Below are 21,704 nucleotides of genomic sequence, written 5' to 3' on the forward strand. Positions count from 1 at the left end.
GATTCAGTGACCCACTCTCAGGGATTAAGTACGTATATGATTTTTTTTATTGCGAAACCCGGAGTCGGCGGTTGATTCTGATAAGTCATGTCGTTTGATATACTGAAATACTAGAACCCGGAGTGCAGGTGACAAGACCAATTCATCGAATGTCTCGGTGGAGATTATGGGAACTGCAGGAGTCAGGATGAATCCCACCATGGTCGAATGATTAGGGTTGTGTTTTCTGAAGTTGAAAAGGTCTAGACCCCGATGCTCATATTTTAGTAAAGCCCTTATTGAGCGATGGTAGTTTACCAAGAGTTATAGAACCTAGCAGAAATGCAGGATGGATTCTGTAATGGAAGGTTGAGCGGAAGATTGTTAAATCTGAGCCAGTAAGAAACCTGAGTTATAGAACCTGCCTATAGGATGATTTCTATAACGAAAGGTTAAGGTGATTCCTTGTGGAGTCCACAAATGGCCGCCACGTAGGCTATACATGTACTTCCACTTCGAATTTTCAATTACACAAATCTCGGAAATCGGTGCTTCATTTTACCTGAAATTGCTACTTCATGTATGCTGTAGTTCTGCAAACGTGGAGTAACAATTTGAATGTTGCACGTGTCGTAGAAGCTGTTATTTGTGCACTTAAAACTTCGAAGTGGTTCTGAGAATAAGGATGTCACAGCGATTCACCTTAAACGGAACAAGGCTAAATCCTAGCCAGTGAAAAATCTGGCTGGATAACCCCATTATATTAGAGTGTTGTTTGTTTATATAGCGAAGTCTAGACCAGGAATTATTCTTTGCCAGGAAATATATTTAATCATCCATTATAAATTTCATTGTATAGGTTACCAACCTCGTTCCTCCGTTCGTTGAAGAGGCCGAGGGCTCCAAGGCGCTCCGTTGGGAGAGAATTTCGACGCTTATTTACGGTGATCAAACAGACAACATGGTTGTAGACCAAATAATTGCTACTACAAACGACGTGCAGCTTCGACGGAAATGGTTGGAAAAGGATTACACTATTAACCAGGTTTTAGCAATAGGCCGCAGCCACGAGTCAGTTGACCTTCAACTTGCTGTATGGGAAACTGTCGAAATATCCAATCCAGACACGGATAAAACTAAAACCGAACTAGGTGAAGAATCCATCTATAAAATCAACGCCGAGAGGAAGTTTCGAAACCGACCACGCTGTGTCCGGTGCGACAGTCGTCACAAATCAAGCGATCCTTCATGTCCAGCAAAATTCGAAAAATGTCGAAGCTGTGGATAAATCGGACATTTTGCACGTTGCTGTTTCCTGAGGAGGAAGCAATCAAAGCCGGTATTATATCAACAATAGGCGAAGAAACGATTCGTTCGAGAAGTTCACGAAGCTACTGCTGAAAACGGAAACAACAAGGATGATGCAGTTTTCAACTTATTTCATCTTGGTGGAAAACGTACCGTCAGAATCGAAGTCGGAGATGTGCCTTTGATGTTCATAATCGACACCGGCGCAGACGAAGACATCTTAAGCGAAGATGACTGGCAGGTTGGATTCGAGGCCTATGCAGTCAAGAAAGGAAGCTCGAAAATTTTCAACAGCTACGGATCAAACAAACCACTGACAGTTTTGGGAGAAGTCGAAACCGAAGTGAGGTTCTGCAACAAGTCCTTTAATACGAAGTTCTACGTGATTAATGGAGGTAAATGTTCACTCCTGGTTCACACTTGGTGAAATTCCTTTACAAAGATGACAACGAAACATTTCCGTGCATAATCGGTAAGCAATAACTTTTATTCCTTAATAATGGAACATTCAAAACATATGAGTAAATGAAAAAAAACCTAGCTTACGTAGAATTCCAGTTCCGCTTGAAGACCTCACTTTAAAAAAATTAAAAGAGCTTGAAAATCAAAATATCATTGAACGGGTTAACGAAGCCTCAGAGCGGGTTTCACCAATGTTTGTGAAACGGAAAAGCTCTGATGAAGTTCGCATTATTGTTGATTTACGTGAGGAGAACAAAGCTGTAATTCGCGAAATTCCTCCTCCACCAATGCTTGAGCAGATAACGTAAAAGTAAGGTGGGAACAACCTATTCACAAAACTAGATATCAAGCAAGCTTTCCATCAAATTGTTTTGAAAAAAGAATGTCAATACATCACCACTTTCATTTCTTCAGGGGGACTGATGAGATACAAGCGATTAATGTTTGGTCTCTCAGCAACTCCGGAACTATTTCAAACCGTAATGGATATGATATTTGCTGACTTTCCATGGCTTATTGTGTTCATTGACGATATTTTGATCCCTGCAAAAGATAAGGAAGAGCTTCTTGCTGGAACTAAATTGGTTTAAGAGCACTTTCGTCAGTACAATGTCTTTTTTAAATTCAGATTAAGTATTTTCCGTTTCTTATAACTTATTCCCTAAACCTTTTGACACGAAAAGGAACCCCATTTATTTGGAAATCAGAATATCAAGATAAATTTTAACGAATTAAGATTATTTTACTCAAAGATGAGATACTGGGATTTTATGATCCAAAGGATGGGAAATCGTTTTGGCTAATAACCGATCACAAGCCATTAGTTGCAATATTCGGAGATAGACTAAAACCTTCACCACGAATTGAACGCTGGAAACTACGCCTGATGGCATATAACTATAAAGTTATATATCGACAAGGGAAAAATAACATAGCTGATCCATAGTCGCGGTTGTGACAGTCCACACTAAATCTAGGAATGTGATTTGATGAAGAATCAGAAAGGATCATTAGAACAGTAGCTAGCGATGTTTGTCCTGTTTCTGTTTCCATTGATGAAATCTTGGATGGTAAGGAAAATGACATAGAGTTACAAGAAGATATTAAATGGTTACCCTTCCATCCGCGATGATGGTCTAAGTCTCTATACCGATACAAGAATGAAACGAAGGTTGAGAGCTAAGGTATGGTGGTCTAGCATGGATCAAATGATTGAGGATTTCGTGCAAAATTGCACTGAATGTACATTGGTATCAGATTTGTTATTTCTCTGTAGTGCGAGCAATGCATTAGAGTAAAGAGCTGCTGTAGACTCTCTTTGAATGAATATGAGATTTGACAGTTTCACACGCATCTATGTGGCCTACCTACTGCTCTTTTGCCAAGGCTGACTTTTAAACAGTAACAATAGAAATGAGTGGAGAAATCCAATTTCCAAATCAATTACGTGTGGATCAATTTCCAGAAGCTCCACATCATCACTTTGATCACTTATCTATAGGATAGGAAATGTTGTGCTACACACGACCGATGAGATCGACTCAAAATTGAGGGGTTTTTTACTCAAAACCACAATAACGAAAGTTGTTCCTAGACTGAGTAAAATTTTCCTAGCTTTTCATCAAAAATCTTTCTCAAATATGAGAAAAATCGATGAAAATGTTACTCAGTATAGGAGTATACTAATAGACTGAGTGAAACCTTTCGATTTTTTTCATATTCGAAAAGTTTTCCCTCGAAAATCGAGGAAAATTTTACTCAGTCTATGAGTAACCGTCGTTTTTGCAAATTTTGGTGAACGAAAGTCAAATTTGAATTGGTTCAATCGTCCGTGCACAGGAACACACGCACTCACAATCACACTCGCGCACACACACACACCCCCCAAACCAAGGAAAGAAAAACACCAATTTCAACATCAACATCGCGACGAGTGAAGTAAAATTTAATCGAGCGGAACGTGTGTTTGCTTCTTGGTATCGTGTACGCACCGACCGGCCGGAGATGTGTGTAAAAACTTCCGGAAAACTTTGCTTTGTCTCGGGATCATCGTGCCGCCTACTGCCGCGGAAACGGGTGAGTGGAAATCACGCCTGGTGACACGAACTAGGGCGTTGGAAAAAAATGAGTCGATTTCAGTTCGGCAAAAGGGAATCTCTTAGTCACTTCAACTCCGGCCAAAAATCTACGGCCGACCCTTGACAGGTGATATCGCTTAGTATTTGTAAATGCTTTTAGCGCTGACACGGTCGGATAAGCGGGATAAAAATTGAAGCGATTCGGAAACTTTTCTTTTCGCTTTTGGCAGCAACAAGCCTAATGGAAGTCGGCGGGAGGTGGGGACGGATTCATGAATTATGACTCGACAATTAGCCTGTCGACTCGGTATAATGGAAGCCGCGGGAAGATGGTTCATTTTTTACAAAACCAGAATGAATAACTAACAACTTCTCAAACACGGACGAAAAATCGGATCCTGATGACGTGTCGCTTTCAGATACTGAACCTTTTGAAATGAGCACTGTTTTTGATGCGCATGGGCTTTGTTGGACGTGGGACAGACAGAAAGTGAAAATATTCCATTCTGAGTCTGCAGCTGTCGTTGAAAATTGTTTTACTATCTGTCGCTGATGGAGATCAAAGCTGTCCGATTTCCACGAAGTAAAAGTCCTCGACTGAAAGGATTTGTCACATTTGACATGAAAACAACATTTTCTGAATCGGGAACTGGTGGAAGAAGGGGGCTTTAAAATTATAAAGAGCCGATCCAAGTTGACAATTATTTTCTGCAACCAAGGCAGCTGAAAACTGATCTTTACCGTCAACCGACCAGCAAGGGCACGACCCATGTCAAACACGTAGGCAGCTACTACCCGGGCAAAAACTTTGCTTTTGGTGGGTTAGTTGTTGCCATCATAAAAACCAAATTATGATACTAAAGGCTTATTTTAAGTTTTTTGTGTTATTGATTTGATACCGCACTAAACACTGAAGAAGTCTGCACACTTTTAACGAAATACGCGTATCTGTCAAGGGTAAGCAAATTAGGTAGTAGAATTAAATGTAGATTACTAATCCTTATCTCTCGGTTTCTCAGGTATTCTACTAAGACGCCCACATTCATCAAGATTCAAATTAACCTAAATATGGTATTGACAAGCATTACTTAAGAAGTAAAATACCAAAAAATAACAACTCAAAACTGATCTACGAATAACAAACTAAAAGCTTTTTTAAATTATTATATTTAATGACGGATTACAAACACTTTTTTTTAATGCCAGTATACCATAATTTGTTATTGAAAAGGTCTTCTAATACCAACCCAATAACTCTTTTAGGTGTTGCTGTCTCAATACTGAAAGATCACGTTTTGTTGTTTTGGTATTTATTTGATATTTTACAAAATGTTTCGATGAATGACAAATAGCAAAACAACGTTTGATACCTGAAATATTCTAGAATAAGGTATCATACCGCATTAAGATATTCATATGTTATCGATTAGTTATCGGCTCTTGCTTGGGATGCTAATCCATATGCAGTCAAGATTCCAATAAAGGGTGATACGGTCAAAATTTGGTCAAGGGAAAACGCGTGTATATCGGTGAAATCGTTTATTTAAAAAATCAAATTAAATTTCTTTTTCAAGTTCAATTAGTATAAAATTCAGGAAAAATATTCAGTTAGGCTTCCGCTTTTCCAAATGCGAATTGCCGGGCCTTACGCTTGACCCCTGCAATCAGATTTTGTACAGCCACCTTGTCCACCTTCTTCGCCGCAGAAAGCCAGTTTGCCTTGAACTGCTGCTCGCCCTTAGCAGTTTTTTTGGTCTTCTTTAGGTTCCGCTTGACAAAAGCCCAGTATTTCTCAATTGGGCGGAGCTCTGGCGTGTTGGGAGGGTTCTTGTCCTTGGGAACCACCTGCACGTTGTTGGCGGCGTACCACTCCATGGCCTTTTTACCGTAATGGCAAGATGCCAAATCCGGCCAAAACAGTACGGAACAACCGTGTTTCTTCAGGAAAGGCAGCAGACGTTTATTCAAACACTCTTTCACGTAAATTTCTTGATTGACAGTCCCGGAAGCTATGAAAATGCTGCTTTTCCAGCCACAGGTACAGATGGCTTGCCAAACCAGATATTTCTTTGCGAACTTTGACAGTTTCATGTGCTTGAAAACATCTGCTACCTTTCCCCTTCCTTTTGCCCTATAAAACTCCTGTCCCGGAAGCTGCTTGTAGTCGGCTTTGACGTAGGTTTCGTCGTCCATTACCACGCAGTCAAACTTCGTCAGCATCGTCGTGTACAGCCTCCGGGATCGCGCTTTGGCCGTCGTATTTTGTTTATCATCGCGATTTGGAGTCACTACCTTCTTGTAAGTCGATAGTCCGGCTCGTTTTTTGGCTCGATGCACGGTTGTAGACGATACACCCAGCTTATTTGCGGCATCTCAGAGAGAGAGTTTAGGGTTTCGCTTGAAACTACGGGCAACTCTCTTTGTCGTCTCAGCGGCTTCCGGTTTTCGATTTCCCCCCGATCCAGACTTCCTGGCTGTCGACAAACGTTCCCCAAACACTTTAATTACATTTGTAACGGTTGATTTGGCAACTTTTAGCGGTTTTGCCAACTTTGCGTGCGAGTAGCTCGGATTTTCGCGATGCGTGAGCAAAATTTTGATACGCTGCTCTTCTTGCTTGGACGGCATTTTGACAACTGAAGAGTGAATTCCAAAATCAAAATAGGAGCAACATTCTACACACACACACCTTCAAAATGAGGGGTGTTCAGGTTTTTTAAATGCAAAATTGAAAGAAATACGTCAAGTTGATATTGACCAAATTTTGACCGTATCACCCTTTAGTACAGTAAATAGGGACCGCACTATGGGAACCGGCATTGAGTACACTTTGATTTTTCAATAAAAGAATGCATTTTTTTTTTTGGCTTAAAATGTTTCTTGGGATGTACACTTTAATTTAGAAAAGACTCCAAGTCCTTAAAAATATTCCTTACCGCTTTACGAAGCGATTTCCTAAAACATGTACCGGCACGCTGAAAGAGCAATTTTATCTTTAAACGCGTTTATCTCGAAACGGGGTTTTTCAAACTGGCGTGGGAAATAACTCTAATCAGTTATCATCAAATTTGGATATCGCCTAGGTAGTAATGTTATTCAAAGAGAACAATAAATAGGAACAACTTACTCATCTGAAACGGAATCAGTGCACATCTGTTCACAGCTGAGTTCGGCTTCATCATTATTCTGACCAAGTTCGCCAGATTTTTCATTAATCACACGTTTGATCGAGAGGCTGAAGAACTGCTTTATACAATTGGCATACTGATTCCCCCGTGAAAAAATCCACATTAAGTTCGCGGTAAAGGGCAGCTTGCGCTGAACTAATCTGCTGAATTATTCCCTCGAGCAATTCACGCGAAACAGCAATAGTGGATTCCTTTGTGGAAGGAACACTCGGTTCCGGATTTGTCTTGCCTGCTATACATTTCGAGTAATCGACAGCGTTTGCATCGAACGGAAATAGGCCACATACTCTGAATCCATTTCTGACAGTTTCTGTTTTAAAAGAAACGTCGATGGCCTGTTGTAAAACTCCACCGAACTCGTCCGTTCGAATTACATTACCTAAAAAAAAACCACAACCTAACTTCATGAAATATACTACCTGGATGTGCAGCCTGCCAAATCCGTACCTGGTTGGTCCACCCAGCCTTCAGCGAACGAAAAATTGCTACGTTAGCTGGTTGAATAATATGTGTACTGTTTGCGTAGAGACATACAAGGATGATCCCAAGTTGAATACACTCTTCAGCAGTTGCATACGCGGTATGGCTCTTATGCCCGTCAATGAAATAGATCACCGGAAGTGGAATCTTTTCTCGCACCAAATAAGGGTGAAACACACTTCTAATATAGGCCATAAATGTCTCTGTCGTCATCCATTCACTGTCTGATTTTCCAACTCCCCAATCGGCGGGAAAACTTCGCGCAATGTTCATAGGAATTCGCTGATGCGGTAGAATGACGCAAGGAGGAACTGCTATTCCTGCTGCACCGTACGTATTCAAAACAGTGATGTTTTTCTTTGAGCCGGTATCGATAAGATAAGCGTTTTTTTTTCCTTTTTCGCAATGAGCACAGCCTTCGTTTCTGGATCGAGACAAAATCCGATCTCATCACCGTTAAATACGCGTGCTCTAAGATTTCGTGGTATCCATCTTCAACCAGTAGCTCACGAACAGACTGGAACCATTTTCGGTTGCTCACTTCAGTCACAGTGGCAGCAGCCGATGATACCTTTTCAGGTTTACGAACCGAAATTTCGGGATGACGCTTCATAAATCCACAATGGAATGGATTCGCATAATCCACTGCACTATTTCCGATTCTTCCTGGGCCGTCAGCACTGTTGGTGGTCCCTTCCGTGCTTTCCCGGACCATTTTTCACTTTGCAGGCCGTATTGATTGGAACACGGTTCTGAATCGCTTGGAGACATTGAGTAACGTCCGACTCGGTGTACTTCCTGGATTTTGACACTTTTCCCATTTTCACACACTTCCCGAACCGGAATATACGACAGAAACCGTGAATCTGTTACCATCACGACGATTCGATTACGTTTGTTTACCTTTTCAGTCAGTGGTGTCCAAAATAGGAAAGGGGTGTCCAAAATAGGAAAAGTGTGATTTTATTTTCCTTTAATGGACCCCGTAATTATTTAACAAATTTTGATGGTTTTCATCAATGTTCACATGTTTTTTGTCTAATTAATTCATATTCTATCATGTGGGAAACAACAAATGTCCCAAATATAATGAACATTGCATGGAAATCTAAAAAGAATTGACCATGCTTTCTAACCAAAGCCATAGCATCTCAAGCAAAATTTTGGTGCGTGTAATGTTACAATACTTTTAGTGATTCAAAAGAATAAAAAGCATATAATTTTGCACTGAGGGTGTTAACAAATTAAGAGTAGGTATGTTCACTGAAATTTTATTCAAAGAAATCATTATTTTATTTGAGTTATCATTGAAAACCCCTTGAGGGGGTCCACTATAAGAAAGGGGTCCACTATTGGTTAATATACCCTACGTATTTATAACCCAAATTTCATAACTAATCAGTATTTTTGTTCGATCTATGTTCCAGGATCACATGAAAAGGAGTATTTTTCCACGCCATTTTCCGACTTCCGCGCGAGGACGCCCGCGCGATCTGGTGCACCGGCCACGGGGAGACGCCATTCGAGTTCAAAAAAAATACAAATTGTAGTTCGAAAAATGATTAATAAAGTTATAACATATTTGCCCTCCCTGAGTGTTTTATTGCTTAAAAAAATTAACGAAAATGCCTTACTTTTTGGACCTTCAAAGTCTACTACCCCCTTAACGAATACACGTATCATATGGGATTAGAGCTAATTGGGACCAAACACTGATTGTCGGGCAGTTTGAAGAGATAACTTCCTGATGTTGTTAAGCAGAAAGTTGGCCACCTTTTGGGACTATTCAGTTTCCGGTAGAACACAAGTCTGATCCTGTGGAAGATCCGGAATATCCGTAAAAGTGGCCAATTCATGAAACTGATCCTAAAGCTCCACTGCACAATGGTCCCAAAGCCGTATTTAGGAAGACAAAAATGTTTGCACCCAAACCGTCATTTTTAGGTATATTGTGTCTTCAGGAAAGTTTCTTCATATTGTTTGGCCAATCTTTTTATGTTAATGAAATTAAGGTGGTTCACAAAATTGGAGATTTGAAAACACAAACTTTTTTTTATTATTTGAAATAGACCAATGCAATGTTCTAAAAGTTGTAGAACAATCAATTCGAAGCAATTTTGCTTAACACATCAAATTTCTATCTCTTATGGTTCATGAGTTATGATTTTTTAAACAAGCCCCTAAAAAACAGACGAATATCTTTTCATAAGTTCATTTCACGTAAAAATATTGTTTTGGTTACATTTAGAACTTATGATAACGCATATTTTTGCTGAAGCAACCAGGCTGCTATCTTTTGTTATTATTTGAAAATTAATGGAGATTTTCTTCGAAAAAATGTTTCTATTAAAATGACTCTGACGATTTTCAAACTTTTGATTTGATTTAAAAGATCGTGTTTTTTCATTAATGGTGGAAAAAAACTGTGAGAGTGTTTTTTGCTTAAAATATTTAATTTAATTTGAAAAAAAAATCTTTTTTATCATAAACTAGCCATAACTTTTAAATAAAGAAGACTCAAATTAGAGACTTCTGCAAAATTGCGTCATACAAAGTTCTAGCAGTATTTAGAAAAATGTTTTTACGAGAGGTTAGAGTGGCCCCTAGAAAATCGGCTTTCTTTAAATATTGTTTATACGTTGATCATCAACAAAACTATTCAAAGAAAGATTTTCTAGGGGCCACTCTAACCTTCTCGTTTAAAATAACCATAAGTCATGAACCATAAGAGATAAAAATTTGATGCCATGAGCAAAGTTGGTTCAAATTGATTGTTCTACAACTTTTTAAAACACTGCATTAGTCGATCTCAAGTAATATAAAAAGGTTGAACTTTCAATTCACCAATTTTAAGGACCACCCTAATTTCAAATCGGTTAAAAAATACGAAGAAACTTTCACCATATACGTTAAAGTGATGGTTTTGGTGCTAATATTTTTGTCTTCATAAATACGGCTTTGGGACCATTGTGCATTGGTCCCCAGGGTCAATTTTCTGGTCATAACACTGATAAGATGCCAATGAGTGCTTTCGAAAAAGCGGATCTCTGCGCTCAGTTTCAAGAACTGATTTTTTTTTATGGATGGTCAGGACCTTCCTGGTGAACCATCTCATGGTCCCAAAGGTCCATTTTCCGTCTAAGCGTTCATATTCCGGTCACAACTCCAAATTCATTCTGATAAAACGTTTATGAGTGGTTTCGCAAACTCATGGAGCTCTAGGATCTGTCTCATGAATTGGCAACTTTAGTGGATGTTCTGGATCTTTCGGTGGACCATCCTGTAGTTCTCAGAGTCCAAATTATAGTCAAAACTCCGAATCAATTGTAATAAGACGTCTATGAAAGGTTTCGAAAAAAACATGGAGCTCTTGGATCAGTTTCATGAATTGACCACTTTTACGGATGTTCCGGATCTTCTATTGAACCATCCTGTGGTCTCCAGGGTCAATATTCAGGTCACAACGCTGAATTCATTCTGATAAGACGTATATGAGTGTTTTCGAAAAATTCACGGAGTTTTAGGATCAGTTTCATGAATTGACCACTTTTACGGATGTTCTGTACCTTCCGGTGTACCATCTTGTAGTCCCCAGAGTCCATATTCTAGTCAAAACTACGAATTAATTGTGATAAGACGTCTATGAGCGGTTTTGAAAAAACACGGAGCTCTAGGGTCAGTTTCATGAATTAACCACTCTCCAGGATGTTCCGGATCTTCCGGTGAACCATCCCGTGGTCCCCAGAGTACATTTTCCGAACACAACTCCGAATTTAATGTGATAAGATGTCTATGAGTGGTTTCAAAAAATCCGCGGAGCTACAGGATCAGTTTCATGAATTGACCACTTTTACGGATGTTCCGGATATTATAGTGGACCATTCCGTAGTCCCCAGGGCCAATTTTTCGGTTATAACTCCGAACTCATTCGAATTCATCCGAACGTCTATGAGTGGTTTCGAAAAATCCGCGGAGCTCTAGGATCAGTTTTATGAATTGACCACTTTTACGGATGTTTCGGATCTTCCGGTGAACCATCCCGTGGTCCCAAGAGTCCATATTCCGAACACAACTCCGAATTCATTCTGATTCCCATATGCTACGTGTATTCGTTAATTCCGGATCGACCGTACTATAGGAATCCAGTGGCATCAGTACTATAGGAATCCGGCAAGAACGAATCCGCACTATAGGAATCTTGACTGTAATTTGTTGATATCAACATCATAATTTTGTCGGACTGAGATATTTTCTTCTACCCGGGTATCGCCATTGCCACGCCGTGAAAATTGATTGATTTTTATCCCGTATCGTTTTCCCACCCGGATCCAATACCATCGTCGTTGCGTCGTTGCGCCGTTGTTGTTGACGTGACCCTACCCAAGGCGCATTCGTTTCTATTGTTATTTACATCTCTTCTTTATGTCGACGTCGTCGTCATCAATGGCTTTCTTTCCCTTCGAGCCGTCTATATGTGCAAGAGAGTGTTTATGTTACCCGGCTATGTTGGCTTTGGTCTATCAGATTTGTTTTATCGATTTGCTTTTGCTCGAGCCATTGAGAACCAGAAGTGTGTTGGTGGGTGGGTGCCGGATCACGGATCGGGCTTCCCACAGCTAGACAAACCTGCCTGCAGCAAGAGAGTAAAACATGTTGTTGGGTTCTGCAGCGACGTAGTGGAGTCAACAGGAAGGACCTTATGACATTGGAAGAATGGTTTCGCTTTCCGCTGCTTCGCAGTCACTGCTTAGAAGAAGGAGAATGCCGAGAATGTCGATATTGTTGGTGAGCTTTCGTTTATTGCTGCTGTTGATGTTATAGCTTGAATTTTTATTTTTGTCAGGCATAACTTTATATTGGTTTTCAAGAAAGTCAAAGTGGTGGTATAAGTTGAACTGATTATTTATTGCTTTATGGTAAATCAATGCGAAATCACCCCGAAATTTTTTTTTTGTTTAAAAAAAAAAGGAAAAAGAAAATAGAGGAAATGTATGTAATGTCGGCCTAACCGCCCTTAATTTGGGCCCATATATATTTTTTTTTTCAATAGCGACCAAAAATATCCATTAGTACCGTGTCATGTTTGATCTGTTGAGGGTGAATGGAAAACCTTAGACAGTCTGAACTAGCTCTCAGAATAAGCACACACAAAACTGAACTTCACATTTCCGACGTTTATTACATATTATTATTATTTGTTGTTTCATCTTCGATAAAAAATAAAAATCGTACATACCGCTTTACCTAATATTCTTAATCCTATTTTTAAAAGTACTTTTGCTAATCACAAAATCAAAAACCTCGTTAGTATCGTTAAAAGCTCGCAGACAAGCGTCGAATGGATTGTTGAAACCGTAACCAGTCCGGTGAGCCGGCACAGCGACAAGTTGTGAGCTCCTCAACTGTCGGGGTGGAACGTATAGAGGGACATTCTGTAGTAGTTGAGGACAATCAATGTTGCCACGCAGTAAGCCGAAAATAACTAGTTGCTGAATGTGTGTGCGCCTAGCACGTAAGGTTTCCAAATCAATCAGCATACAGCGTGCAGTGTAGTCAGTGAAAAGCTTCTGAATTCTTTCGACTCTGATGATCAGCGATGCGTGATAAGGTGTCCAGAGAGAGGCCGCGTATTCCACGTATAGCGTCGAATGCATCCAAGAACTGTAGAAGCTTTTGCCGTGACAAGTGCAACATGTTCGTTGAATCTTAACTTCGAGTCAATAGTAACACCAAGATCACAAATTGAGGTAACACGCTCTAATGTCACGGATCCAATTGTGTATTGGTGGTTGACGGTGGTGCTCCGACGGGAAAACGATATCACCTTGCATTTTCCTATGTTGACACTCATACCATTTTCTTGGCACCATAGGAGTAGCCCATTTATGTCATTTTGCAGGGCGAGGCAGTCGAGTACGGTCGCGATGACTCTGAACATCTTCTGGTCGTCGGCTAACATTTGCTTAAATGAAGAAATCTGAAGGCACAGATCGTTGACGAAAAGGACAAACAGCATTGGGCCGAGCACACTTCCTTTCGGTACACCCGAAGTAATTGCAAAGGCCTTCGAGCTTGCAGAATTGATCGAAACGAAGGAATGGCGGTCAGTCACGTAAGAGAGAATCCACTCAACTAACCAAGTAGGGAATCCAATAGCTCTTAATTTTTCGGTAGCGTACACGTGTGGCACTGTGTCAAATGCTTTAGAAAAGTCGATGTAAATGGAGTCCACCTGTCGCCGGGCTTCTACCTCTCGAATCAGAGTATTAGTGTAGCACAGCAAATTTGTAGTAGTACACACCAAAAAATTCTGAATTTTACTGGCGATGTAAACATCCATGCATGCAAACATTCATACATGTAAACTTCCTTTTCACGTAAACTAGCAACTTGCAAGAAATGTTGCAAACAAAAGTGGACAGTTGCATACAATATGTGGGATATTACATGACATGTCTCATAAATTTACACGATCTATAATCTAAACTTGTATGATATATGACGCTCCATTTATGTGCATCATAGTAACGGAAATTTACACTACTTTTTTTTAGCTGTGTAGAGCGGTGCTCAGGCATGGAAAATCATTCGCATTCATTTCATTCATTCATTTTCATTCATTTGCCTCTAACTTTTTTCATCAACAGCATTCCGCAAAATGGTGTATGGAACTTTTGTAGGTTTTGTTATTAGCTATAAGTTTTGCTCATAACTCAAATATGTATACCTTATGCATCACGAACTAGAGTGGGCAGAACTTGTTACTGTTTTTCAGTGAATGTAAAATACATTCACTGAAAAACAGTAGTGGATTCTGTTCGCTCTGCTTCGTCTTGCATAAGAGATAAGGATTTGACTTCTTAACAAAAGTTGTAGCTAATAACAAAACCTACAAAAGTTCGATACATCATTTTGCGGAATGCTGTTGACGAAAAAAGTTAAAGGCAAATGAATGTAAATGAATGCACGAAATGAATGCAAATGATTTCCATGCCTGGCGGTGCTGGACAAACCCATGCGGGAACTCCGATATTATAGGATGAACCAGATTGTGCAGAGCATTGTGCACTAAGGTTTCAAAGACCTTGCTAATGCAACAGAGAATTGATATTCCACGGTAGTTTTCAGCTCGGTTTCGATTACCCGCTTCATGGATTGGCACAATTGAAGCTGTCTTCCAAGCATTGGGAAATGATCTTTCGCTCAGCGAACGGTTGAATATGCAGGAGATCGGAGAAGCAAGTGAGCGTGCCCAATATTTGAGCAGAGATGGGGGAATACCATCTACCCCAGGGCCTTTAGAAACATCGAGGTCATTCAAGGCTTTCATAACGTCGTTCGGTGAGAAGCGCAACGTTGGGATATTCAGGTTGTACTCGTGGATGCGATCGAAACTTGAAGGATTTAGAGGTGGTGAATTTGTGCTGTAAACTGATTGGAAGAAGCTCGCAAACAAGTTAGCATCATCGACAGGGGAGCTAGCAGCGATCCCGTTTAACTCAACTATGCCCGGAATACGATTACCAGACCGTTGTGATTTCACGAACTTCCAAAACGCCGATGGGTGCTGCTTCAGATTCGCTTGCGTTCGCTGGACGTATATAGCTAGACTTCCGTTGTATCTCGTTTCGATTAATCGGAGACTAACGAGAGCAAAAATATCGTTGGTTCTGGTACTGAAATAGCATTTGCGCGACTTACGCAATACGTTCCGCAAATTTCGTAGCTCAGGGCTCCACCAGGGTTGCACTGAGGTTAACCTCGTAACACGGCTCCGGAGAGGAGCTCGCGCATAGAGTGTTTCATACAGATTGTCGTAGAATTGGTCAGCAATAGCGTTGACAGAAACACCATCCAGAATCTGTTTCCAATTGATAGTGGACAACACTGGCGTGCACAGGGTTAGGCAAGGTGGGGCAATTGCCCCTCCTTTTATGTATAAGATGTTTATTTCCACATTTACAAATTTTGATATAAAATAACTTGATTTCTTGATAACTTGATTTGAAGGTAAATAACTTCATTTCATACTATAAGGGCACTGAAAACCTTTTATTGCGTCAATTCCTTTGAGATGGTGTCTGAAAATTGCACCACAAAGGTGCATGAATGGACAAACTTCAATGAAATTTTTTGGTCAAAAAATTGCATCACAGTGGGGCATACAAAAAAATTCTGGTGTAATTTGATTTTTTTTCAAAGTGGTTCATGGAGGGTAAAAATGGGTAAATTTAAGGCTGAAAAAATTCACCTTCGTGGTGGTAAATTGTAAAAAAAGTTTTTTATTGAATAATTCTGGTGTAAAAATATCATCAATGAATAATTCTGGTGGAAAAATTGAATCACGCAAAAAATTTGGAGGTGCACATTTAACTGAAAATTTCTGGTGGAACGTTCGCAACACTGTGGTGAATGTAGAAGCAAGATTTATTCATGTTTCTGGTGCATAATTTGCATCGCTCTGATGAATGCAAGCTTCATTGAAAATTTTGGGTGGAAAATTTGCACCATTCTGGTGCATGAAAAGGCAAAGCCTGAAAATTACACCACAAAAGTGCATGGTGAAACAAACTTCACTGACAATTTCAAGTGCACCGTTCTGGTGAATGGACATGCTTTATTGAAAATTTCTGGTGCAAAATTTGTATCGCTCTGATAAATGAAATGAACAGAAAATTTCTGGTGGAAAACTTGCACTGGTCTGGTAAATGAAGGCACAAGCTTTATTTAAATTAAGCTATATTGAAAACTACTGGAGGAAAATCTGCACCGTTCTGGTGAACAGATGAGCAAACTTTTCGGAAAATGTTTGGTCTCAAATTTGTATCATTTTGCTCAATAGAGGAACAAACTTTAATAATAATTTCTGGTGTAAAATTTGCAACATTCTGACGATTGGACGGAAGCTACTTTACTAAAATATTATGCTGAAAAATCTGAAAATAGGAGCAAGCTTTATTTGGTGGAAAACCTGCAACATTCTGATGATAGGAGCAGCAAGCTATATTGAAAATGTCTGGTGGAAAATGGAAAAAGGATATCTGCACCAATCAGAAGATTGGAGAACAATTTTTATTGAACATTAACGGTGGAAAATTTGCATCGTTCGGGTCAATTGAAATTTTCCGATTAAAAATTATCTGGGGCAAGTTGTATTGAAAATTTCTGGTGCAAGATTTGCAACAATCTGCTGCATTGAGGCAATAGCTGAATTGAAAATTCCTGATGTAAACATTACACAGTTCTGGTGAATGGAGGGGCAAGCTTTATTGAACATTTCTGGTAGAAAAAACTACAACGTTTTGGTGAATGGACAGACAACTTAAACTTGACTTCCGAAAAGAACCTCAACGGTATTGAATTCTGAAGACAAGTTCCAAAAGAAATGATTTCTGGGGATGATTCCATGAAAATTCTGTGAATAATTTCTAGTGAATCATGCAGATAGTTCCAAGATAATTTCGAAAAGAATACCGAGAGAATCAAATTTTGAATGAAATTCCAAAGGGATGTTGGGGATAATATCAAGGAAATTTTGAGTATAATTTCAAGCTCATTTTAGGAAGAATTTCTGGAAAATACGGAGGAAATTCTTCTGGAAATTTAGAGGAATTTCAGTTCCAAGGTGTTCTGAGAAAAAAAAAGTTCCGGGAAGAACCTCAATGATCTTGAATTCCTAGGATTTTCTGGAACTCCAAAATATTTCTGGAGAGAATTTCTAGTACATCCTGCAGATAGTTCCAAGATAATTTCGAAAAGAATACCGAGAAAATCAAATTTTGAGTGAAATTCCAAAGTGATTTTAAGCAAAACTTCAAGCGAATTTTGAGGAAAATTTCTAGCGCATTCAGTTCCAAGGTGTTCTGAGAAAAAATCATAAAGAGCTCTAAATATAATTCCAGAGTTCTAAATACAATTCCAGATCCTCAAGCATATTGAATTCTGAGGACAGTCCCAAAGAATTTCTGGGGAGTATTCCAAGTAAATTCTGCGAAAAATTTCTAGTGAATTCTGTTATAGTTCCAATACAATTCCAAAAAGAATACCGAGAAAATTAAATTTTGAGTAAAATTCCAAAGGGATTTTGAGGAAATTTCAAGGGAGTACCGATAATTTCTAGCTCATTCCGGGAGTAATTTCTGGATAATACTGGGAAAATTCTTCTGAAACTCTTCTGAATTTCAGTTCCAAGCTGTTCTGAGTAAAAGTCAAAGAGAGTTCTAAAAATTATTCCAGAGAGCTTCTGAGAAGAATTTCAAAAGAGCTCATAGAGTTCTAAAAAAAGCTTTTGGATTCCCTAATTGAAAAGTGAGTATTAGTTTGCCACCTTGGTCGACTGTTGTCTTACTAAAAAATTGTCGAAGAATCTTCTCTGAAAATGTCGATGAACAGCTTTGAGTGTGTTGGTTTATTTCCTTTTAATTCCGTTATAATTGCTTATATTTTGACAGATACCCCGAGCAAAGTCTGAGATCAAATTGAAATCTAAATTTGATGTTGTGATGTTGCTGATAATGATTGCTCAGGTTGCTGTCGTTTTGGTCGTTTTAACGGTTAAAATATCAAAATTTAGAGCAAAAAAATCTTCCTGTGACATCACATTGAAAACTATTTCTGCTATCAGTGAGAGCAAACTGAAAACTCAACTTGATATCAATTTTTCCTGTTGATAACAAAACAAGTATTCAATTTGATGTTAGGCTAAGGCAATGAAAACAAACCCGCAACAACATATTTTTGAAGAGCAAATGTACAGCAAAATGAAAACAAAATTTGTCAATTGCATAATCTGAAATCAAATTAGGATTTCAGTTTGATGTTGATATCAAAACTTGATTTCAATTTGCTGTCATTTTGATGCTGGACTTTGCTCGGGACGCGTATTTCGTCTACTACTTGCAGACTTCATCAGTGCCAAGCACTCAATATCCTTGATCAAGATTGGATTGATATAGAGCAATATACTGTTTGTTCACTGCTATGTGCACTGTTTGAACCTTGTACTTGTCGACGCAGTGTGCATGCAAAAGGAGAATGCGATTCTTATTGGTCATTCATCTCGGTTTGTCGAAGCTATCACCACCTCTGACTTGACTTCAGCTGAATTCAACCACCAAGGCAACAACATTGCAGCAAATGTATAATTTCGGATAAAGCCACTATCGCAACCATTTGACGAACCGGTCATCATGGACATCGTCGATAGGATTAAATTGCCAATTTCCATTGGCTGTCTGAAAACAGTTTGCATTGAAGAAGATGAACTACCACCGGAGCAAAAAATAAGTAAAATTAGCTAAATTGAACAGTAGGGAAAAAGTGGGAGGAGGACAGCACCATCTACGACGTACTTTGGAGTACTCCCCATCCCCAGATTAATTGCACCATAGAAAAAAAAATTGCCCCTCCTTAACAAGATTCCTGTGCACGCTAGTGGTGGACAATCACAGTCCGATATCATGGGCGGATTGCAGTCGGCATCAAGTCGTAAGATGAATGGCTTATGATGATGATCAATATCCAGTAGAGGGACCGGAGGCTCAAGAAGGTTAACGTTATCCGGATCACTGATGAAAGCTAAGTCAAGCAGTCTTCCATTCAAATTAGACTGTGAATTGACTTGGATTAGCCCGCTAGCGAGCATCGGTTCCCTGAGAACCAGTTCCTGTTTAGTGGACGCGTTTGATGGTAAATAACCGTTCACGTCCTCGTCGAAAGTCCAACTCAGAAACGGAAGGTTGTAGTCGCCCATTGCCAAGATGATCACCCCTTTTCTGTATTTCGTTTCGAACGAAATTCTCATACAAAAAAATATTTTTTTGCATGAGAATTTCGTTCGAAACGAAATACAGAATAGGGGTGGATATCGGCGTTCGAAGATCTCTCAAAGATAGTCTGTTGTGCAGTAGTGTGAGACGTTTATTAATCCGGGCTGGAGAGAGGACGGAGATAGATTCCGGTGATGAATAGCGAGCGGTGCTGCAGAGTGATGCGCACAGCCACTTGCTTCAGACGGTCGCAATTCTCGAGCGAACCTGATGTGCATGAATGCTTGGAGATTATCGCAATAAGTACACCGCCGTCTCTGGAAAGCTGACTGGTAGCTCGATTACGGTCGCAGTGGAAGAAATGATAATCTGACGATAGCTCACAGTCCTGAATGTCCGTTCGAAGCCAGGTTTCGGTGAGAACCACAATGTCGTAGTCGCATGTTGAAAGCATTAAGCGGAGCTCGGTTGCCTTCGTTCGTAGACCTCTTACGTTTGGTAGTAAATGGTGAAGATAGGATCAATTTGACTGCGAGGGTATGTGAGCGCTGTTGCAGACATCGCTGGATAATGAGCTGAAAACCACGAAGCTATCAGGAGGCGGATGGGACGTCGAATGGAAGTACTTGCCTGGCAACGCTGACTGGAAGACCCCCTCACCATTTCCGACCGCAGGGCCGAGACGACTTTGATGGCAGGATACACCGGAGAGTGAAAGTGTGGAGGTTGGCGTTGCAGGCTCGACTGGGTTGGAGGGCTCGGGTGCTTCCAAGATGCTTTGTGGCGTGCGTCTCGGTGAGGTGAATTCCTAGGTTGTGGAATCAGTAGAGCGTAGGGCAGCAAAGACGTTGGAATCGGTATGGCTAAAACACAGTGAAGAATCAGGCACGGTAGGGTTCTTAACATATTGGTACTTGCCTGGAGTAGCGAGCTGGAAGATCCCATCACCGATATCAAAAGCAGGTCCGGGACGGCTAGGACAGGAACTGTAACTGTAAATCACGACTGCTTTGACTGGTTCCGAGACTTCCATGAGGCTTTTTTCAGTGCGTCCGGAAGATTGTCGGTTAGTACTCGTCAGGTTGTGAGGACGTTGATTAAGCTTCCAAATTTGGCTTCCGAAAAGTTGAGGAGTCATAGTCTTCAAATTCCCTGAACAGGATACCTTCTGGCCATGTTGAGTGATCCAATGCCACGTTCTTCAACTCCGGGTCGAGGCCGATTTTGAACGAGATAAATGACAAACCCGAAATGTCCTTACCCTTTGGTACGAGTTTCGCTACATCAGGCTTCGTGATGATTTCCAGACATTCCTTGGCCATCGCTGAGATTACATCGTTGGTTGCGTCGGGACGGATGCGTGACAAATAAAGCCAGTATTTGTCCTTGTCAGCCAAAGGGTTTTGATTCGTGACCGTGACAATGTTCCTGGTAGTTTCCTTGGAACCGCATTGAGCTGGTGTGATAGACGTACTCTTGGAGAGCAGGTTTTGGTGGAATTGGTAGTACATGTGGAGCGGCGGGCATAGTTGAAAGCTGCCTAATTTCGACACGCAGATCGAGTGGGGAAGGCTCATGAGGACGTGATATTGAACGAAAGTGTGAATTCTCGAACAATTCGTCAAGTGTGGCACATCCAAAATAAATATGGACACAAGTAGGGTTCACCTATTTAGGCTTTGCTCATAATGTCTAGCCTACAATTTTCCTCTACCTGTATACCGTTTACTTTCTACTAATAGGTGCACCTAATAAAAAAAATGAGTTTGCTTACCGCCATGCATGCTCGCTGCTCAGCCCTGCTGCGAAGACTCCGGCACTCGCCTGATCGCTTCCGTCTCTGCATCACCATGCCCTTGCTGCTATGGACACTGGGCTCGTCCACGCACATCTAACCGTTCCGAATCCTCGAAACCAACGGATAGCGATGCACACATGCAACGGGTGATCATGCAACCCCAGTGGTCTCAAAAGTTCCTCGGTCAGGACTTCTGCTGACGTCCTCACGTGCACGTGGCTTCTGCTGCCCACTACTTGGCCGAATGCCACTCCCACGTCGGTTCGTGTGAATCCCGCTTCGGCCTTCCTTCAATCCACTTCTACAAAAGGCCCTAAGAACGTAACCTCAAATTAGACCGGTTTTCTATATGGTTTCACAAGGCAACTCACCCTTCTGGGGCCTTTCGTTCTCAAATGCTAACGCCGATCTGATGATTGACTAGTCTAGCCGATTCGTCTGGGCCTGATCTTCGCTATTTCCAATCGATTCGTCGTTTTCCCTCCACCTTTCTAGATTAAGCGCCATCCGCGATGTGATGAGCGCCAATCCGTCTCGGCTGGATCTTCGTTGGCTGCCTTGTTATCCTTTCGCTGATAATGTTTATCACTGGTCTGGCGATTGAGTGGCCCATTCGATCCGTCTGCGCTGGATGATTTGAGGC

General features: G+C 40.6%; 1 long non-coding RNA gene across 1 annotated transcript in view; it reads right to left on the reverse strand.

The window, feature by feature from the left end:
- Positions 1-21,704, reverse strand: part of LOC135714949 (uncharacterized) — a 344,260-nt gene that overhangs the window by 237,513 nt on the left and 85,043 nt on the right. The window lies entirely within an intron of this gene.

The sequence above is a fragment of the Ochlerotatus camptorhynchus genome, unplaced genomic scaffold, assembly GCF_037179485.1.
Source record: "Ochlerotatus camptorhynchus isolate MF236.1 unplaced genomic scaffold, CSIRO-AGI_Acam_v1.1 ptg000767l, whole genome shotgun sequence".
Lineage (NCBI taxonomy): Eukaryota > Metazoa > Arthropoda > Insecta > Diptera > Culicidae > Ochlerotatus > Ochlerotatus camptorhynchus.